The sequence below is a fragment of the Ailuropoda melanoleuca genome, chromosome X (assembly GCF_002007445.2).
Source record: "Ailuropoda melanoleuca isolate Jingjing chromosome X, ASM200744v2, whole genome shotgun sequence".
Lineage (NCBI taxonomy): Eukaryota > Metazoa > Chordata > Mammalia > Carnivora > Ursidae > Ailuropoda > Ailuropoda melanoleuca.
In genome coordinates, this window is record NC_048238.1 from 103,879,923 (window position 1) to 103,901,986 (window position 22,064).

Genomic DNA, 22,064 nt, shown 5'->3' on the forward strand with positions numbered 1-22,064 from the left:
TCCCCCTCAATGCTTGATGCTATAATAGCAATTTTAAAAGAGAATAACTAAATGGAATAATTTCAAATGACTCCGCAGACAAAGGGACATTTACCTTGAGAGAAAAGGGGCTTTGAAGTAGTTTCTCCCCCAAGAGAGTTCCTTTATGAGAAAAAGCCATCCAAAATACTCTCCAGAACACTTTCTAAGTTCAAAAAAGAGAAGCAACATTATTGCTCATTGCATATATAATATCTATAAGACTTAGTACATTTATGGGGCGCCTGGGTGGCACAGCGGTTAAGCGTCTGCCTTCGGCTCAGGGCGTGATCCCGGCGTTATGGGATCGAGCCACATCAGGCTCCTCAGCTATGAGCCTGCTTCTTCCTCTCCCACTCCCCCTGCTTGTGTTCCCTCTCTCGCCTGGCTGTCTCTATCTCTGTTGAATAAATAAATAAAAAATCTTTAAAAAAAAAAAAAGACTTAGTACATTTATGCTCATGGTATCTTTGCTCCTCTGAGATATTATAGATCTTATATTTGATGTAGTCAGTGTCAAATTATTAGTTAAGAGTACAACCTCCAATAATAGCATTGTTCCTTTGGGAAAATATAATTCACTTTACAATGATTTGCTTCACCTTGCAGTTTACAGGAATGCATTGTGGCAAAAAAGTAAAGATTACATGTCTGTTCAGAAAGTGCCTAATTAAGCATGACAATATATAAGTTACATGCCCATTTTACAATTGTGTATTTGGGGACAAGGTGCTTTTATTCTTTGATCTTCAATTTCACACCTTTCAAAAACTGTAGTGTAGGTTACATGTAAAGTCCTTAGTCCTGAAATATAACAGAGGTTTGGTAATTTCTACACATAATTATTATACTAATGTTTATGTTAAGTTGATGTGTGGCCATCCCCACATTTTTTGACCATTATATGCACTACAAACAAAACAGATACAATATAAATTGTATCTTCTCATTTTTCCCTTAGAAAATTATTTTCCTTGTATTTGTTTTCTCATTTCTCACAGGCATAACCTCCTTCTTCTGCTGACGGAATCCTGAGTTATGTATAATACAAAGGCTACTATAAGCTCTATATTGAGTTTTCACATTATTGCTGATTTGGCTACTGCTTCTGCTGTTTTCCTGATTTATCAGCAAGAGCAGCCAACCATGGTCCTCCTCACACCCAGATAATCAGGTACACCCATATAGAAATCTAACTTGGAAACAGGTTACATGTAGAAGGAGGCACTTGCATTATCATACGTGATCCCAACGGTAGTCCTATGAGCTAGATATGTTATCCCCATTTTACAGATGAAGAAACAGAGTCAGAGAGATTAATTTACCCAAGGTCACAGAAAAATTAAGTGATGAGTACTGTATTTCAGAGCTAGAAATATGAATCACTCCACCATATTGCTTATTTTGGCATTTCTGCTTATTAACCTAATAATTATGAGTTATGGATACCTCTGAACACTGGTGCAGTTGCCACCACCTGTAGCAGCATGGATTCCAATGCAGGGTCATGTCTGTACATGGATATACCACCTATTTTTCTTTGTTGTTATCCTTCCTCTTTTCCTTACCATTTCAAAAAGGGTTAGCTGTTGGTGGCAACCTTCCCAATTTAGTTCACGGAGATAGATTGTGATAGAATGACAGGAGGAATGGAAATCACCTGGAGATCAGAAAGCTGTAAGGGAAACATGAGATGTAATAGGTATTTGGGTCACCCTCTTGGAGACACAATGAATTAGGCTTCACTTTCTGATTTGTTTGCTTATCAGGGGCTAGCTTTATTATCTTGGTCTCTATCCCTTGTGTTCTTGCAATTTGGGGATTTAAATATGTAAGGAATTAATATGACAGTCAAAGAGGTAGACTGTTCTAAACTTTTGAGAATGTTTTTGGTTTCCCAGAACTTTTGATATACTTCCTGTATTTGAACAAAAATCACCATCAATGGATCTCTTCAAGAAGAAAGGAGATCCAAAGTTTCAGAGGTTACATCTGCTGCCCAGGGCTAGGAGAACTGGGGGTGCAATGTCTGTGATAATCAGGCACAACAGTGATGTTTCCACCAAAGCAAATATGTGCTGTAATTTTCAGTATTGTCTTGTTTGTACAGCACCACACCTTTATTCTACATTTTTGGGGAAACTTTAAGCTAATATACTTTAATAAATTTATTTTTGAAATTGTTTGAACTAGTTAGTTTTGGGTTTTTTGCAAGTAAGAACACTGACTAATAAAAGGTTGTTAATGTGACTTAAATGAGTCCATCTATACAGAGCATTTAAGATAGTCCCTGGTAGGGCACCTGGATGGCTTTGTCTGTTAAGCATCTGCCTTCGGCTCAGGTCATGATCCCAGGATCCTGGGGTCAAGCCCCGCATTGGGCTCCCTGCTCAGCGGGGAGTGTGCTTCCTCCTCTCCCTCTCCCTCTGTGTGTTCCCTTGCCCTCTCTCTCTCAAATAAATAAATAAATAAGATAGTCCCTGACATATAGCAACTGCACAATAGATGAGAATGTGTTGTCAATGAGTTATAGAGTGATCCAAAGAATACAAAAGAAAACAATGGTTACATCTAGATAGTGGGATTACTTCAAATTATTATTTTTCTCGATATATATGTACATACATAATATGTACATATTATGGGTATACATATTTATTCATACATATAAATGTATATATTTATATTAAATTATAAACACATTATATTTATCCCAAGATAACTTATAAAATTAAAACCACAAAGGTAAATATAGTATCAAGAAAGAATATCACAAACACTAGTGAAGCCTGAGTGTTTTATACCATTTCAAAATTCAGAGAGTCCTTATGATTACCACCAAGGTTAAAAGAAGTGTATTTTTTGATGTTCTATGTGCAAAGCAGTAAAATAAAAACAGTAAGAAATTTGGTCCAAAAATGCTTCGGAATAAACACTTAATATTATTATGAAGAATTAATGTTTTGAGGCTTTCTAAGGTTAATAGAAAGTTAATGTTCAGTATCACAGGCTTTCTACTAAGGTTACCAGAGACTACACATAAAATTTCCGACATCTGAAACTTAACATGACTGCTACCAATTTCTAATTTCCATCCTCACCCTCTCCCAAAATGCCACAAAATTGCTCCTCTTGAAATTTTACATATCTCAGTTAAGTGGCAAGGACAGTTTTCATTTCCCTGGGGCAAAAATCTCTAAGTGAACTGATACACTGCTTGCATTACCTCTGCAGCTATCATTGTGGTCCAAGTCACCATGATCTCTTGCTATAGCCTCTTCACTTGTCTCCCTACAGCAAACCTTGCCTCCCTTTAGTCTCTATTGAATGAAGTGCCCACAATCATTACATTAAAAAGTAAGATCCTGGGGCGCCTGGGTGGCACAGCGGTTAACCGTCTGCCTTTGGCTCAGGGTGTGATCCCAGCGTTCTGGGATCGAGCCCCACATCAGGCTCCTCCGCTATGAGCCTGCTTCTTCCTCCCACTCCCCCTGCTTGTGTTCCCTCTCTCGCTGGCTGTCTCTATCTCTTGTCAAATAAATAAATAAAATCTTTAAAAAAAAAAAAAAGTAAGATCCTGGGGGGCCTGGGTGGCTCAGTCCTTAAGCGTCTGCCTTCAGCTCAGGGCGTAATCCCAGCGTTCTGGGATCGAGCCCCACATCAGGCTCCGCCACTGGGGGCCTGCTTCTTCCTCTCCCACTCCCCCTGCTTGTGTTCCCTTTCTCGCTGGCTGTCTCTCTCTCTCTCTGTCAAATAAATAACATAAAATAAATAAAATAAAATAAAATAAAATAAAATAAAATAAAATAAAATAAAATAAATAAAAAGTAAGATCCTATCACTTCTTTGCTCTAAACCCTCCAATGGTTTCCCATGTCATTCAGTAGAAGATGAAGTCCTTCCAATGGCCTATATGATTAGTTTCTTGCTACCTCTCCAACTTTCCATCCTATCTTCGACCCCTTGCTCACTGGGCTCTAGCCAGACTCGCCTCCTTTCTTACTTTCAATATTCCAAAAACACTCACCTTGAGGCCTTAGCTCTTGCTGTTCCCTCCACCTGGAATATTCTAACCTCAGATATTTGCATGTCAACCCCTCACTTCCCTCAAGTACCTGCTCAAATATCATATCAAAGAAACCTTCTCTGCCCGATGATCCTACTTGAACTAGGATCACTCCCATGCCACAGATTCCCTATCTCCTTTACTTTGCTTTATTTGTGCACATAACATTTATCTTCACATGATATTTTAAATACTTTATTTTCCCATTTGTTCTGCCTCCCCTAGTAGTAAATAACCTCCATTAGGACAGGGATATTTTTCCATTTTGTTCCTCTCCCATAAGCTTACCAACCGTTAAGTATACACGACCAAAAATATTTGTTGAATGAATGAAAGCATCTCATGAAAAATCTCCTCCTTTGACTTCAACTAAAGATAGCAAATGATTAAGTATCAATTGGCTGAGTAAGTTTTAAGCAGAACTTTATAAGAATTAAATTGATTAAATAAACAGGCAAACAAGTCAATAGCTTTAAATAATTTATGAAGAGTAAAGGCTTGTCTTGATGATGGATTATAAATTATTAACCCAATCTCTTCTTGGAAGGATTTAGCAATCAGCTGAGACTAACTTTTAGGTATGAAGTTCCCTCAAACCACAGTAATATCTCTTTGGGTAGCATAAAAGGTTGAAAGAGGGAGCACTGCTTAAATTTCTATCACTTCATGGACTTCTAGGTAGTTTTCCGCTCCCTCCTTCTCTCCCTCCCTCTCTCCCTTCCTCCCTTCCTCCCTCCCTCTCAACATCTTTCCTCTCCTTCTGTACTTCCTCATGTTATTTATAAGAATTGTTATTAGTGATAAATAAAACCAAAAAAGGCTTCTTTCTCTGCTTTTGCTAAACAGAATTATCATGGACTTCTATGCCCTATATTCACTTCCATAATAAAATAGTTATGTACATCCGTGTAACCAGAAAACAGTGGGGATCTTCACTGAACAAATGTCGACATTTAGAGAGACTGGAGATGGTTGGATATGGCTGAAATGGGAGATATGAAGAGGATGTTAGAAAAGCTCCTTTGGGTAAAATGTATCAGGGCCTAAGCTATTTTGGCAAAAATAACAGGGTGTAAGTACCATGTTACATGAACAAATTTTCTATTGAAAATGAAAATTGAAAATTTCCTAAACCACTATTTTACCAGGATTTCTCTAAGTATTTAGTGATTAATATACATACATATATATGTATGTGTGTGTGTGTGTGTGTGTGTGTGTGTATATATATGTATATATATACATACATATATATACATATACATATGATAAAATCTTTGCTCCCAAGGAGTTCATGGTCCAGTTTCAAAGCATTTTTAATAAAATTAATTCTTTTCTGGGGCACCTGGGTGGCTCAGTTGGTTAAGTGGCTGCCTTTGGCTAAGGTCATGATCCCCTGGTTCTGGGATTGAGTCCCACATACATCAGGCTTCCTGCTCAGCAGGGAGCCTGCTTCTCCCTCTCCCTCCTGCTGCTTGTGCTTAATCTCTCTCTCTCTCTGTCAAATAAAGAAAATCTTTAAAAAATAATTATTTTCCAATTAATATACTCAAATTCAGTGGTTATAAAACTCCTTTGACCATGACCCACGTCGGTGGGACCAAATATCTTTATACATAATAGGGAAATATAATGAAATTACTGGATAATGTTTTCAGTTAGAGAGCACTGCTATAAAATATAAAGTCATGGGCATATGCTCATAGTCTCCTCTCATAAAATAAATAATATTCAATGCATGCATGTTCTTCCTTAGTTATCTTCCCACAAAAATATAGTAATGTGTGATGTAGGTGGGTCAAAGAATCCTTACTGCTTTGAGCAGTGCCTGACTCACTGCAAGTGCTAAATAAAAGTTAACTGAATGAATGGGGATATGATTAATATTTACACTATTGCATATGCATGTCTTATAAAAGAAAACAATTGATTAAAACATGCAAATGTGCATAATTCCAGAGTGTGAAAAATATTCTTGAGTAGAAACAACCTAAGTATCCATCAATGTATAAATGGATAAAGAAATATATATATATACACACACAAAATGAAACACTATCCAGCCATAAAAATGAGAAAATCCTACCATTTGTGACAACATGGATCGAACTTGAAGGCATTATGCTAAGTAAAATAAGTCAGACAAAGACGAATACTATATGATCTCACTTATAAATGGAATCTTTAAAAACACAGAAAAAGAAATCAGACTCATAGCTAATACAGGCAGAGGAATGGGAGGAAGGTGGTCAAAAGATACAAACTTCCAGTTAAAAGATAAATACTAGGAAGGTAATGTACAACATGATGACTATAGCTAACACTGCTATATGAAATTGTTAAAAGAGTAAATCCTAGGAATTCTCATCAGAGAAATTTTTCTTCCTTCTTTTCTTTCTCTTCTTTTTCATCGTGTCTACATGAGAAGATGGATGTTAGCTTAACCCACTGTAATCATTTCATAATATATGTAAATCAAACCATCATGCCATATGCCTTAAACTAATACAGTGATGTATGTCACGTGTTTCACAGTAAAACTGGAAAAATATTCTTGAATCACCTTGAGCTACATCATTATTAATTCACATTTGTGTGTGTTGTTCATTTCCATTACTCATTTGATATTAACAAAAGCTTTGGGGATAAGCAGGATAGGAGTTATATACTCCAACATTTATAGATGAAGAGTTAAAAAGATGAAAGTTAAAAAGGCAACATGACTTGTCCAAAGATATTGAGGGTTCTAAATCTGACCTCAACTACAGGTTTTCTGTCTCCTTGTATAAGGCTCACTTAGCTACACCAGTCACTTGAGAAATTTCATGACAATAAGCCATCTCCGTCTTGTTTTTTCATTACTAAAATTAATAGCACAACAAATCACTGTCTGTATTACATAGCATGGCATCTAGTGAATAATTCTTAAGTCTCTTATTTGTAATTTTCAACCACACATCTACTCTCCACTGTATCTTTTAATACAGAGAGGGTAAATTTTGCTTTGTTAAAAAAAATACTTTCTGAAATGTCTTCAAAAGTCTAAGCTAGAAAATCAAAAGTGGAATCAAAACTGTCTAGAGAGAATTCATCAAAATTCTCACAGAAGTTTTGTGGTTCAGTAGTTTGCTTAAGTTGAAATTGACCTTATTTTCTTAAAAAAAATAGTCATACATATGTAAACATAACAATGAAGTTCCCAAAGCACCCAGGAAAATTTTATGTCTGTATTTCCTAAGCACAGTAAAAGAATGAAACACATTTCCTAAAAACCACAGGACATTTTAAGATTTTTATAATTCTTCTGCATGTACCACATTATTTTTTTAAAAGATTGATTTATTTATTTGAGAAAGAGAGAGAGCTCACAGGTGCACATGAGTTGGGGGAGGGGCAGAGGGAGAGAATCTTCAAGCAGACTCCCTACCGAGTGTGAGCATGGAGCTCGATCCCACCACCCATGAAATCAGGACCTGAACCCACATCAAGAGTCAGATGCTAAACCAACTGAGCCACCCAGGTGCCCCCTGCACATACCATGTTATTTAAATAATTTTGACAGCTAAGCAAACTATTAACGTTTCCAAATATGTTTTCCAAATAAACAAATTACACTGCCCCAGTGGAAAACAGCTGGAACATGATATGGTTTCAGATTAAATTTTACTCTGGGCTGAATAATTTGATATAGAGTCTATCTCTGTCCTGGAAACCAAGAAGTCTTGGAGCAGTGTTCTATTTTCCATTTTTTCCCAGCATGTTATATTGCTCTGGAATTCTGGATTTGTCATAACCTTTTGGTCTTTCTTATCTATAAAATGGGGCTGATCACCAGAAATGGGTTCAGGTTTTGTGGAGAAAGAATGATATCTACAAGTTAGGACATGCTACATTCTATAGTAAAGGAGAAAAATACAATCTGAGAATTCTTAGAAAGTACACAAGTGGAAACAATTCAGAGCTTTAAATGAAAAAAAAAAAGGCAACCCAGTTTCTTCAAGATGCATAGGGAACTTATTTTGGACAGATGTACAAGGAAAAGGGGGACGATCTAGACCGAGATTTTATCTAAGGACTAGGTACTTCTGGCCTGTATGATCCAGCTTTGTGTGTCTTTGCAAACTTGGCCTAACTACATTATGTTCTATCAGATGAATTTTTAATATCCCAAGAGGCACTGATGAAATCCCATCACATCTTTAACCTGAAGCTGTTTTCAAACTCAAAAAGTCAAAATGTTCAGAGCTCAACCAGAATGTGTTCAGATTCATAATTTTCTTTATTAACAGCAAATGTTAAAACACTGAAATAAAACATTTAACATAAATTCGCATAACTGTGGCAGTTCGATACACTAATTCAACTTGGTGCTGTCAAGCACTCTTGTTAGAGCTAAAAATAGAGTGTTCTTCAGAATGATTCATTAGGTTATTTCCTAATCGATGGTAAATAATCCTGACAAAAGTGTATTGACTTCAAAAGTTTAATAACTTCTAGGGGCGCCTGGGTGGCACAGTCGTTAAGCGTCTGCCTTTGGCTCAGGGTGTGATCCTGGCGTTATGGGATCGAGCCCCACATCAGGCTCTTCCTCTATGAGCCTGCTTCTTCCTCTCCCACTCCCCCTGCTTGTGTTCCCTCTCTCGCTGACTGTCTCTATATCTGTCGAATAAATAAATAAAATCTTAAAAAAAAAAAAAGAATGCTAAGAATCAGCTGGCCCTCCCTTCCTGAATTATCTGATCAGTGAATGTGTAACTTTGTTGCATATTATTTGTTAACTGTTTGTTTTAAATCATACTGCATTTTAGTGTACTTCATTTAAATTTTGACTTTCTTAAAAGTTTTCTGTTGTTCTCACATGTTATATTACTAGTGTTTTCTTAATTAGAAATATCTTCTCTAATTATCAATAAGCCATAGGTGTACCTCTGTGTTCCTGATCATGTAATTAATATAATCCTAAAATAATATAATATATAATCCCTCTCTCGCTGGCTGTCTCTCTCTCTGTCAAATAAATAAATAAAATCTTAAAAAAAGTTTAATAACTTCTAAAATAACAATTTCATTGTTTGCAAAGAAACAGTGCATTCAATCTTGATTCAATTTATTTGGGGTTGCAAGAGTTTCTTACTAATACCAGGATATGTTGTGTGTTAACAAAAATGAAACCGATCCATCCATTTTGACCCCAGAAAGTAAATATTCACTACAATTTCAGTGAATCCCCCACCGAACAGATTTCCTCTATTGCTCTGAATTCTGTCAATGGATTTGATTTGAGAAAACTGATTTTAGTAGAATTCTTCACTAGTCAAAAGGCATTACATAAACAAAGGCTCTGATAAGAAAGAAAACAAATATCCATCTGACCTCACTTTAACTACAAGTCAGACTCCTCAGTTTGGAGTTGGATCGCATGCATCTCCTTTCAATCAGTGTCCCCCACAGTGGTGCTCCAAAATTTCCATAAAGGGAATGCTCAAGGCTCAAAATCTGACTGCAAGTCAGGCAGGATAATGTGTAGTCCTCTCGAAGTTTTACTGACTTTTTTTGCTCAGTTTCTATATTTGTTCGGGTGGGAAACATAGGTAAGCCTCCCACGTCACCCCTTGGCACTGATACTGTCTTTTGGATTTCCCCAAGAAGCCCGCTCCTGCCAAAAGCTAGTAGACAGTGGTCATGATTAAGAAGGGTTGTCTACAAATGTTATCTATCATTTCTCTCCACCATCCAAGATATAGGTGGTCTTTAGTGACTTAGGTTCTGACAGTATTTTAATGTTATTCTTTCATCTTCAGTCCACTGTTCAACGAGCCAAGTCATATAAAGTGCAACTTTGAATTTCTTCAGAAATACTGTTGGAAACATCATTCATCCATTTTGTTGTCCAGCTTCCCTTATATAACAATCATTGCCTCACGAATGACAGGTATTCTAAAAGGACTTTCACAGACAATATTTTAATCCTCACCATAGCACTGGGACATGTCTTTGCTTATCCTCATTTCACACGTGATGAAACTGGGGCTTGGAAATGTTAACACAGAGAAGATCACAGAAAAAAGTCAGCGAGGCAAAGACAATATTAGGGGCTCATCAAACCCTCTGTATGTTTCCTTCTGGGAGGCTAAGTACACTTCTCGATCTCTTCTGGAGTTAGATGGCATCACGTGAGGGAGTTCTGGCTACGAAAATATGTTTAGAAGTGATGAGTGTCACTTCCTGTGGCCTTTAAAGTTTCCCACACAGTCTTCCAAGCTTTTACTCAGCCTTCACTAACATACCCAGACTTGAAAATGAGGGAGAAAATTTTACCAAAAAAAGCCACTGGAGGGGTGCCTGGGTGGCTCAGTCAGTTAGGCATCCAATTTTATTTGGGCTCAGATTGTGGTCTCAGGGTTGTGGGATTGAGCTCTGCATCTGGCTCTGTGCTCAGCAGGAAGTCTGCTTGAAATTCTCTCCCTTTCCCTTTACCCCTTGCTCCCCACTTCCTGTCTCTCTCATAAAATAAAATAAAATAAACCTTTAAAAACAGCCACTGGAGGTTGGGGGCTTTTTTGTTAAAGCAGGTAGACTACCTCTGCCAAAAGAGTAGAGCTGGGATTATCGTGCTTTCCCACCTTAGGTACCTCCATTCATTCCCTTGCATATTGCCTTCTTAGGATAAACACCTACTGGGACATCATTCTCTGGTTCATCTACCACTAAACTTTATCATCCACATCCCATTTTTAAATGCTGTCTCTAGGGTAATGCTGTCCTTGATTCCACGTCCTTCCCTTTGCTCTCATCACATTTTGTTCATATCGAACACCTAGTAAGTGTGTTTGTTACCTTGAGCAAGTCACTTTCCCTCTTTGGGCTCCCATTTATAATAAGGACTGGTTAGCACTTAGTACGTGTCAAGGCCTGTGCTAAGCACTGCCTGTGCTTCATCTCATTTAATCTTCACGACAAACACTAGAAACAGCAATTACCACTATCCTCAGTTTTCTCTTTCATTCTCCCTACAACCCCGTAAGATGAGCCAGGTATTTTTATTATCCAGATGGCCGGTCTCCACTGTGTTAGAGAGCCTGTACTTAATATACTGCTGATCCAGAGTTAGCCACAACAAACATTTTTGGAATGAATAAGGGGAGGGATGAATGAATCAGAACCAGAATCAAGTTCCTCTGTTCCAAGTCTTTGCTCCACTATATTACACTGCCTCATGTTACAGCTATGCATGTATCCCAGAAACAAGTGCTTGCTTGAAACTTGCTACACAGTAGGCATTCAATAAATATTTGCTGAATGAATAAAAGGGATTACAACAAAGAGTTGATGCAAACGAAAAACAATTCTTTGTAGCTACAAATTCCCTCCCAGGAAGATGGTGCCTGTCTAATAGCAATATATTTTATGCTTCTGAGTATTTTTATAGGTTTTGGATACGCACACTTGAGAATCAAGGCTAAAGAGAGCCAAAGAAATCTGCATAACAGAAGGTGAGGAATTTGGAGTTCTCAGTGCAGTTCTGGATTGAGGGTGTGAAGAGAAGTGGGAGGAGGAAGACAGAAAGCAGCCAGGATGGCATGGCAGTGTGAGGGGAGAGACTACATGGGATTAAAGTGTGTACGGGAATACTCCAGACATGGCTTGTTGGTGCTCATTTTTAGAATAGGGATAGCTAATGTTGAACTTGAAACTGTTGGCACTTTCAAAATGCAAATTCCTCCTCCATATCTCTATGATTCCCAAATTTTGAATAAAGTCTACTACATTTTCCCAGGGTTTGTGGCACGTTTGATGGAAATCAAGAGAGGAGCTGTGTTTCACATTGGAGTTCATCCTGTGAGGCAAGAGAGACAGGACTTATGGAAGAAGGACTCCAATGTCAATGGCAACCATGAGAACGTACGGTCTCCCTGAACTGGCAAAAATCTGGGAAAAGGTGTTAGGTGTGTCGTAAGGGTTCAAGTCACTTTATCATGCACCCGATATCATGGTAACTCCCACTGACATCTGGGTTATCTGAGGTATGAGACAGGCCTCACTTTTATCACATGAATATATCAGAGATCTGAAAGCAGGTTTGCCCTCGGTGAAATGAGATGCTGCAAGAACAAAATATCTCACAGTCTGCATGGGCAATGAATTACAAAGAACTAAATATACTTTCATGGATGGATGCCAAGGGAAAGGAGTTAGATATTTTAAAACATTTCCTGAGAGGAGATGAAATTAAAAAAGGCTTCTGTAACTCACATTTAAGTGAGCAAGGAACAGCAAAATGGCAATTTTTCCCTTCACCCAGAATGAGGAGGCATGCTGTACAGGAAGCAAGCAACCACAGAGTAACGGACATTTGAGTAGTGGACCCAGAGACTTCCAGGCAGCAATCAGACTGTCCTTCCAGGGAATCACATAAAACTGCCTCCATGACAGCTGCATTGGGCTTTAATGTGAATGTATAGGCAGCTGCAAAGACATTTGCAGAACCAAAAGAGTCACATTTCTCGCATTCACACAGATTGTGTAATTAGCAATTAAGAGCAGTAACAGTCAGGGCACTAGCAATATCCTTACCCTCAAGGCTGAGTTTACAGCATTGCCGACAGGGAAACAGAAAACCCTTTGAAAGGCCAACATTGCCTCTGATCAGGGTAGCCACCACTCTGAGGTGGACACAATCTATTTCTCAAGCAGAATCCTGACACCCCGAGCAGATTCGGCAACACTACTCAGGGGACAAGAGCTGACTGCCCCCATTCCTGACTGGTGGGATCTCTGGTACAACTGTTTGCTGTGCAGCCGGCAGCATCATTATGCTTGGCTCCTTCTCTTTATTTTTTTAAACTCCACTGAAAACAAAACAAAACGAAACAACTGCAAAAACAACCAACCTCGGCTTTCCCTTCCGTTAGCAGTCCGGGGGAGGCATGGCATGAGTGAGACCTTTGAAGAGCTGAGCAAGCCAGAGACGGAGAATCATTTAATGTTCCAGACAGCTCTGATCTCTGCCTCTCCGTCGCAAACAACACTGAGGTCACCCTGTTTCAAACAGCCCCCTTTGTGACTTGGAACATTTAAAAAGGGGCACTGACAGGCAGGGAAGCGCTTCCTCTAGCCTCCTGCAGTTCTAGCTAAGAATCAAGGGATTCAGAGGCAGCAGTAAGAAAGGAGAAAGAACTCTGTCCTCAGCAGTTTAGCACAGATGACCAAAAGCAGTTCCAAATACTTAATCACCGAATACATCCTACTCAAAATCCAGACTGTGGAGGGGGGATCACGAGGGGTTTGGGGAGCCCCAGCCACCTGCCAGTGTGAGGGGAGAGCTCGTGCAGTCTCTGCCAGGTGAGCCAACATGACGCTGCCTCTGGACTGGAGAGCTGGAAACTGACCCTGGAGGCCCCTTGATTAACTCAGACACAGGGAGAAGTTAAGTCTTCCACTATTTTGTCATGATTTGGCTCATCAGTTCATACTCCCACCTCTCTGAAGTCGTTGCCAGTACTACAGTCCCCTCCTCGCTAGAGAGGAGAGGTACCCCGAGGCAGTAGTGTGCCCCATGGTTTATAATCCTCACTGGATTCTCATCAGACTCCTCCCCAATACTGATAGGGTGAACTGTCCCCTCTCCTTGCACACCTGACAGCTGCAAAATCACCTTTTGTAAATTGTTGCTTGTTCTCCACCTCTCCCGAGCTTCCTACCCTGGCAGGAGGGTGATTCAGCTGATGGGTCAGATGGCAGGAATCAGACTGACATCCATTGGTACAAGCTGCCCCACTGAGAGCGGAGAAGGAATGAGATGTGGATGCTCACCGTGTCCTCTGCCTGCAGCTCTCACCACACTGTGAGCCCCAAGCAGCTCCACGTGTAACACTGAAGTAGGTTATGTAACTTGCCCACTTGTTTCTTACCCCACATGCATTCATTTCTTCAGTCTAACTTACTAAATATAAGCTATCGGAAGGCAGAAACTGCATCATTATTTTTGTGTCAAGGACACGTACAGGGCTGAGAGGGCTCAGTAATATATGCAGGTGATGAAAGTGTAGCAATGGATCAATATTTCATTCCTTTTCATTGTTGAGTACTACCCCACTGTGCAGATGTACCAGGATTTGCTCAGCTATTCACTCATTGAGAGATGTTAGGGTCGTTTCTAATATTTTTGCTATTAGGAATGAAATACTGATACATGCAAAATAATGATACATGGATAGACATCAAGGACATCATGCGGAATGAAACAAGAAAGCTAATACTTAAAAGTCACACACTCTATGATTCTTTTTATAGTATATTCTTCAAATGACAAAATTACAGTGATGGAGAACAGGTTAGTGGCTGCAAAGGTAGGGAACAGATGGATGGAACGATAAAGGTATAGCATCAGGGGATTTTTGTGGTTATGGAATAGTATTATACACTGACCGCGGTGATAGTTACACAGATCTACATACTTTAGACTAATGTCAACTGAAGACACTGGGTAAAAGGTACACTTGACGTCTTTGGGGGACATCAAACTCTCTTTGTAACTTCCTGTGAATCTAAATTGATTCAAAAGAAAAAGTTTCTTCAGCAAAAAAAGGTGTAGTAATGCATTAATTAAAAATAACTGAAAGAACTTGGGGGAAGTGGGTGGGGGGATGGGTGACCTAGGTGACAGGGATTAAGGAGTGCACATGTGATGAGCACCAGGTGATGTATATAATTGTTAAATTGCCGTATCGTACACCTGAAACTAATATTACACTGTATGTTAACCAACTGGAATTTAAATAAAAACTTAAAAAAATACTGGAAAGAATCTTCCTATAAGGCAGATACTGTAAAGGGCACTTTCATTTAATTACACATTTAATTTTCAACACCATTAGATAGGTATTATCATTCCCACTGTAAAGGTAAAAAAAACAGACAAAGCAAATGGCTGAATTTCATAAAACTAGCATGTGGCCAAGCTGGAATTTGCTCACAGCCTTATCTTATTCTTTTTTTTTTTTAAGATTTTTTAATTTATTTATTTGACAGAGATAGAGACAGCCAGTGAGAGAGGGAACACAAGCAGGGGGAGTGGGAGAGGAAGAAGCAGGCTCCCAGTGGAGGAGCCTGATGCGGGACTCGATCTCGGAACGCCGGGATCAGGCCCTGAGCCTAAGGCAGATGCCTAACGACTGCGCTACCCAGGCGCCCCAGCCTTATCTTATTCTAAGTCAATTTTTCACATTCCCCCACATTTGCTTACAACAGGTTGGAAAATTTCCTAACAACCTTTCTAATCAGGAAGGAGGCCAAATTCTCCCATCCTTGCACTGCAATACCACTCAATGAGGAATGATAATGGCAAAGGCCCCACAATGCCTAGCACAGCATTTGGGACAGAGTGGGTATTTAATAAATTCTTGTAGGTTGAACAATAATCACAAACTCCACAAAAAGAAAAAAGGAAGTATGCCTCCATATAATTTGTCAAGTACTGAGTCACATTTTAGTGGAGACAATCTACTGTCCTAAAGACCAAAACTAAGTATTTTTTAAAAACTTAAAATACAAAAAAAATTTTAAATTACCTAATTTCTGGTTTTCCTACCACTGTGTTTGCTAACTGCTGTGATCTACAGAGTCTTCAACTCTAGAATGAGGAGGACATTAAAAATACCTGGCTCATCTTACGGGGTTGTAGGGAGAATGAAAGAGAAAATTATTACAGGGCATACATCTCTCATAGCACTTACGATAGTTTACTGTCATTGTTTGGTGAAGGCCTCCCACACTAGGCCCTGAAATCCTTAAAGGAGAAGACAATCTTACTCTGTTTTCTCAGTATCTCACAATGTAAAAATGTCAAGGAAATAAAGATATAATTAATTTATAAAATAATGACTGACTGAACACTGTTCTTACAGAAGAACATCATGACATGTACAGTTAATGTGTGTTCCTATGTATAACTATATAGTATAGATGACTATGTACATATATATATACACACAATCAAGTGACTGTACATATATATACACACACAATGAAGTGACTGGAATGTTCCAAAGCTGAGTAACTTTTAATTTAAAAATTTACTTTTAATTAATTTTTAATTTTCAATTTACCATCCCACCGTTCATCACCAGTGGAATTGGTGTTAGTTGCATATAAATGTATACCGAATAATGTATACATATAAATGTATACCTAAAAATGAATACATTTGATGGTATGTAAATTATACTTCAATCAACCTTTTCTTCTTTTTTTTTAAATTGAAGTTTACATACAGTATTAGGTTAGTTTCAGGCATACAACATAGTGGTTTGACATTTATACACAATATGAAAATATCACCATGATAAGGGTAGTCACCATGTGTCACTATGCAAAATTATTTGAATATTACTGACTATATTCTCTATGCTCTACTCTTCATCTCCGTGATTTACTTATTTTATAACTGGAAGTTTGTAGCTCTTCATCCCCTTCACCTATTTCAGTGCCCCCCCAACACTCCCCTCACTGGTAACCAACAGCTTGTTTCCTCTACCTATGAATCTGTTTCTCTTTTGTTTGTTCTTTTGTTTTTCAGATTCCACATATATTCTACAGTGAAATTGTACTATATTTGTCTTTCTTCTGACTTATTTTACTTATTACCTGTTTTATTCAAGTTGAAAAAAGTTTTTGTTCTGTTTTGCTTTTTGTCTGGTAGTTTGTTTCAGCAGACCCCACGCTATGGACTTAATCCAGCATTCAAATTCCCTATGAGGATGCTTTTCCCCTGCTTTCTGTGGGCCTGACATATTCTCTTTATTTCAAAGTTGTTATCTAGGTTACATAACCTTGTGGCATTAGGGAGAGATCCCATGAACTACAGGCTGTCCTCTAAGCTTCCCTGGTCTCCAATTCAGTGTGGCATCTCTGGTCCTATCCTGTGATGTGGCGGACATCCCTGCAATATTTTCATCCCCCACACAGGCACTTGGAGCTGAAGTCTATGTCCCTGCCATAGCCTACGACCATGATATCTCTGCATTCAACGGCTTCCTTTCATCAATCCCGAACTAATTTTGGTTCACCAGCTCACTCAACCATTAAGGGCCTGAGAAATCTTGGCTACCTTCTCTGTAACACTCTGGAGTGTTGGCTGTTTGAGTTGGCTCTTAAATCCAGTTTTAGGATATCTTCCTTGGGCATTTCTAACCTTTAGACCTGTGGGGTACCTTATTGCTCAAATGTCATGCTGATTTAAGGGCATCGTCATGATGCTTTCAATTTCCCCAGGCTATTCTGTGACCTGCTCTATACTGGGAATTCTGCCACACTCTCTCTCCTGTGTACTGTGTCCAGAGGAAGCTAAGATACCCACATGTGATCACTTCCCTATTTTGGGAACCAGTATCTGACAACTGACTCTCTTTGATTTCTTGCTATAATAATCTTAATCCACCACTAGCACCACTACCTCTTTCAGGCTATGAGTGACTCTAGAGGAGGCTCAGGCTTAACACGAAGAAGAATTTTTTTTTTTTTATAAAAGCACATCAACGCATTTGAAAAATATTTTCTGCATTACATGAGATTATTATTTTTCAGACCTCTTCTAAATCATAAATGACATAATTTGTGGACATAAATTGGAATACGAATGACTTTGAGGTGCGAACCGATTTGGGTATCAGGTTCAAATCGTGAATTTCAAAGAAAAACATTGTTTCAAATAGTATAGCATCAACACATCAGAGTTAATAAACCACACAGCATGCGCATCACCTGAAGGCAACAACTGAAAGGGATACATTTCCAATGCCAAGGTAGATATTGCTATAAATAAACCTACGTCATTTATATGTGATTGCCACACAAGATTATGAGTCTAAGTAGCTAATTTCAATTTACAGTCAAAAATATCCAAATAATGGGATCATTAACGCTAGAGGAGACAAGAATATATGCTAATGGAAAATCTGCAGGTGTGCCAAAGACAAACCCGTTGTTTAAGAAGAGAGTGCTTTGCCATAATCGTATCAGATTAGTTGGCTGCAAAGATCTCCTTTTACCCAGTCCACGGCTTGGGATGAAAATTTTTTGGTGCTGCTATAAACTTTGTTCTAACTATTCTAGACAGTGTGACGGCTCATGAAACGCATAGCAATTGCAGAAAAAAGATGTCTTGATGTCAGATCCAGACCCCGCGACTGTGGTCCCTATCTTTTGACAGACTGTGTAAGTAATGACCAGAGTGCCTCAAATGGGTTCTGAGTTTTTTTTTTTTTTTATCCCATGAGCATTCTAGGTCGCCTTTAGCCTGTGGACCCATGATCTCTAGTCATGGGCATCCTTACCTGTTAACAGAACAGTGTTATACACATGTCATTAGCTATGTGTGCTATGGAGTGAAAGAGGTTTAGAAACAGTGATGTAGATCCATAGTAGCAAAGGGGTTTCCATCTAACGAAGAAGTCCTATCTATTGGTAGTAGCTGCTACACAAAGGGGTTCTAGAACAATGGCCAGCATCAGTGGGAGGGAATGCTCTACTTAATTATCAATGCCATGTGTCTAGGGGTAAGAACCTACAATAGACTTTGTCAATCTTGGCATATATATTATGATTCTAAGGCTGCAAAAATAAACCGACTGTCTTTGCTAAGGAGGTGAGAGATTATATACAAAGGAAGTGGGGCTGTGGAGAGGAGTAGGAGACTGTTAATCAAATTGAGTGTGCGAAGGCATTTAACCACAAACCTTTGCAATGCACCTGCAGTGTGTTTGCAATGTATGTTATGAGGCCACTCTTAGTGAAAAGCGTCATCCCTATGAAGTAACTTGGAAAAGAAAATTATTATGATTATGCCTGTTTTCAACTCCACTTAGGTAAATGTAGCCTGGGTCTATTATCCTGGCCTGAGGTGTTCAGGGCCTTTTGCTCAACCCTGGCTATCCAAAGCATGCCACGTTAGCACCTCATTTATGCCATATTTGGTATTCAGAAACAATCTGCTGGCTTACACCATTCTAGCTAGAACAAAGGCAAAATTAATGAACACAAGATTCAAATTTTGAATGCAATCACTCTTTAATAGATTCTAAACTTTAGTGATTTCCATCTATTTTGGAAATAATTTTATTAATTTCATTATTCGCCTGTCTTACTATCAACAGATATCCTATAATTAAATGTTCATTCTATTATTAGCCATGTCTCACAACTCATACTAGATAATAATTCTCAAAGACATCCTCGTCTACTATTCTCTAGCTAGACATTTGTACAAATAAGGGTTACAAGGGGAAACACTACTTAAAAGGCTGAAAACGATCTAAGCTTCAGTATCAAATTAAAGACAGGAAATATTTTTACCATGTTATAGCTTCGAGTGTCACCTAATTGCTGTATTTATTTCAGTGTAAAGGAATAAATGAAAAATAAAAATATTTCAAATGATAAAAAGCAATTATTTCCTCTTCAACATTTAAAACCACGCTTTACAAAGGTGCAGCATTAAGTATAATGTTTTAATAAGAGCAATTTTCATAATTACACCTCAACTTCATATCCCCATTTTAATTAGAATCTTCTGCTCTTCTCTAAGATTTCTACACGGTTGCAAATGTGTTACCAACTTCTTTATCAATATAACCAAACTTCAGAACAGCTCAGTCTTCAAGAACTCCCAGAATACTTGAACGCTTTAAGTCAATGTTTCTCCTAATTAAGAGAATAAATGCTACTACTTCGAGGAGAACCATAATTTCGTTCAGTTATTATCAGTGTGTATATTTGCTTTCAATTCTGAGATCACCATATTCTTCACAACTCCCACTAAGTGACCCTACACTGCCTTTTCTCTTGGTTAATAATGACAGCCACCTGAGGAATAATTACAGATTAAAGCAGAATACTGTAAAAAAAAAAAAATATATATATATATAAACCCCCACTAGAAAAGTGATTTTTGAAAAGATCCTATTATTCAAAAGGACTATCTTCATATTCTTTTAATATGGCCTCTTGTTTTGACTATCACAGTTCATTTTTACCTTGACTATCCTTAAGAGGAGCACCCAGGGAATCAGGGGTCTAGCTTGCATCTGTTTCATCTTTAACTGTTAATTCCCTTGATGACTTCCTGAGAAGATTAACCACCAATGGCACAATATATTTTAATCCCCATGCATTTAAATTCTCTGTAGAAAACAGCAATTCCTCTTCAAAGAGTATTAGAATTCCACTGTCTTAGAGGTCAGCTGGGCTCTATTTGCATTTGTAAAACACTTTCTAGAATTTTCATTTCTAAAATTACATTTTAAAACAGAAGCAAATAGTTCTTTCCTTTCCCACTGACGACTGGGACCAATAACTTGTATAAAAAGCAAATTACTCAATGGTTTAAAGATTCCTTATGGCTATTAAACGGCACAGTTAGACTGCAAGCCTCAACAGAGCAACCGAATCTCTATGGAGTTGTAAAAAGGCAAAAGGTGCTTTTGGATTTCTCCGCCTCCAAGTTACCTAGAACCTATCAGATTGTCCTGGAATTATCCAAAGCCACTTCTTGCCAACCTCAATGTTTCCCCCAAGTCTCCTGATTAAACTCATAGTTCTAAAGCACGTTCTTCTCTTTCAACTCAGTGTCCAATTTTTTTGGAGCTAGGCTTTGGAAAGAATGCAAGGAGATTACATAAAATCTCGTTACAAAATGAATGGTCGACGTCTACCTATTAGCCCTCATTCATTCATCCAATGAATGTTATACTGAATGCCTACTATGTACCAGGCATTGGGCTTGGCAATGGAGATACAACAGAAAGCAAAAATAGACACAGCTCTCAACATTATAGCTTAAAATTTAGTAGGGAAAGATAGATTTTAATGAACTAATTGCAAAGAAATGGACCTGATCTCACGAATAGACTTGACCCAGTCTTGAACTCAGGGAAGGGGAACTTCTGAAAATGGGATGATTGAGTTGATATCTAAACAAGGAATATGAAGAGGGAGGGGAAGAGTGTTCCAGACTAAAGGGTGTGAAACCATGGCTAGAGGACAAACAGCGGGGGAGCATAGTTGGAAATGAAGATAGAGAGGTAAGTGAAAGGAGTTAGGTATTTGTAGGTCATGATAAAGGGTTTTTTCCCCCAAAGAATGATGTGAACTTATTTAATTGTAGAAGGTTGCAGATGATGATGGGATATGATTAGATTTGCAATTTGAAAAGATCAGTCCTGCTGCTGTATGGCAAGAAATTAGAGGGTAGAGTAGTTAGGAGGCTGATGCAGTACTACACGTGAAAAATGATGATGATGGCATGGACTAGAATAAGCATCCACGTGGAGATTTTAAATAGGCCATTAAAGCATGGCCTCGGCGTTTAGAAGAGACATCTGGGCTACAGATGTGATCCATCTCATCGGGGCAGTTACATTTTAAAACAGGATGTTTGTTCATTTAAACTGGCAATCAAAGAAACATATTTGTACCAAAGTTTCCTACCCAGTGACCTTTAAATCCCATCACTGTCTATCTACCTGTAAGTTTACCCCACCTCAGTGACATGAGTAACTTTTTGAAAATACTTCTTTTATTATAACAAATCATCAACTAGAAGAACAACAGCATTGTGAACTTACGGATTCTCTTTTTTCTACGGCTTTCCCAGGAATCATGAATTGAAGGTTGAGAAAGCAAATTCTAGAACAAAAATTAAAATACAAAACATGAATTTCATCAAAGTACACTGCCCCCATTAAATAGGCTAAGACAAGAATAAGAGAACAACAAAGAATTTCCAAAGAATTTTGGAAACTATTTATTTATAATGATGCCTTACGTGCTTTCAAAAACTGATTTGTGGCTTTTAAAGATACACATAATGCAAAACAGGAGCATCTAAAATAAAGGTAGAAAAAATCAATTAAATGGAAGCAATGATCTTGATATCATCAATCATGTGAAATGATTAAAGATCATGATTGGGCTCTGGTTTGAG

At 38.3% G+C, this 22,064-nt stretch overlaps 1 long non-coding RNA gene across 1 annotated transcript in view; it reads right to left on the reverse strand.

Annotated features, from left to right (window-relative positions):
* Positions 1-21,763, reverse strand: part of LOC117797498 — a 123,176-nt gene extending 101,413 nt beyond the window's left edge. Inside the window, exon 1 of the long non-coding RNA XR_004622512.1 lies at positions 21,706-21,763. This is a non-coding gene — a long non-coding RNA (uncharacterized LOC117797498). The remainder of the gene's footprint in view (positions 1-21,705) is intronic.
* Positions 21,764-22,064: the final 301 nt, after the last annotated feature.